This window comes from Elephantulus edwardii, unplaced genomic scaffold (genome assembly GCF_000299155.1).
Source record: "Elephantulus edwardii isolate Elephantulus edwardi_28Jun2011 unplaced genomic scaffold, EleEdw1.0 scaffold00086, whole genome shotgun sequence".
Classification (NCBI taxonomy): Eukaryota; Metazoa; Chordata; class Mammalia; order Macroscelidea; family Macroscelididae; genus Elephantulus; species Elephantulus edwardii.
In genome coordinates this window covers 13838917-13839944 of record NW_006399836.1, presented here as the reverse complement: position 1 = coordinate 13839944, position 1028 = coordinate 13838917, and positions in this window count along the sequence as shown.

The following is a 1028-nucleotide window of genomic DNA, read 5'->3' as shown; positions in this document are numbered from 1 at the left end:
TTCCTGCTGGAAAGGGACACTTTAGATTTCAGGGTGAAGATCTTCTCTCACTACTCTAAAGGGCCCCTTTGGCAATAGGAAACACGTAGACTATTGTGGAGTTTGATTTTGGAATTTAGATGCACTGTTATCAATTGTGCTTAGCCGTACATGTTCATATCCTTGAAGATGCATCATGAAACTGTTGTAGCCTAGAAGACAAAAATTTAACTAACAAGATTAAAGTATATGAGCCCAAAAATTAAAAGTAATAATATTCCAAGTAGAGGTTCTAACAGTGGCAAAACTCAAGTTACAGAAGGAAGGTAGTTCTTAAAATAAAAGGCTTAATGACTAGCACTTTGTCTATTATAGTATAAAGTTTAGAAACCACAAGATGTAGAGGCTCAACTATGTCATTTATTGTTCTTAAGTCCTGGACCAAATTCCATCTACCACTGGGTTGTTTTATAGCTCAGAAGTCTGCATGCAAGGCAGAGGTGGAGTAAGGAACTGCTTATGAGGTTTTCTGTCCATTCCAACAACTAAGAAATAGGGAGAAGAGTTGAGACCTCAGAAGGCTTTTAAGACTAAATAATAGGCTCTTGTGTCCAGGAGAAAATGAATATGCTTACCAATAATGTTAATGCTCATCTATGGCTCTTCTGGGAGGATCTGAATCATTGAAGCATCCTCCTTGCTTTCCAGCTGGGATCTGGGGCCTGTCAGTCCTATTAGCCATGAGGACCTGATGTGGGCTGCCCTTGGCCAAGCGTCCTTCAGATCCACACTTAAAACAAGTGAGTCGGAGCTTCCTCTCTACTCTGTTGCCTATCTGTGGCTCTCGTCTGTGACACTATCTACTGAAGTGGCCCAGCTTTCCCCAGTGGAAGCAATTCTGACGTCCTTTATTAACTTTGGGTGGCATTGTTTATGAGTAAGACTTCCTTTTCCTGACACAGGCCCTAAACTAGCAGCAATAGCTGCCCCAATAATTTTTGCCATTATCTGGTCTTTTCTCTTCCCTCTAGATCCCAGTTGTTAAAAGA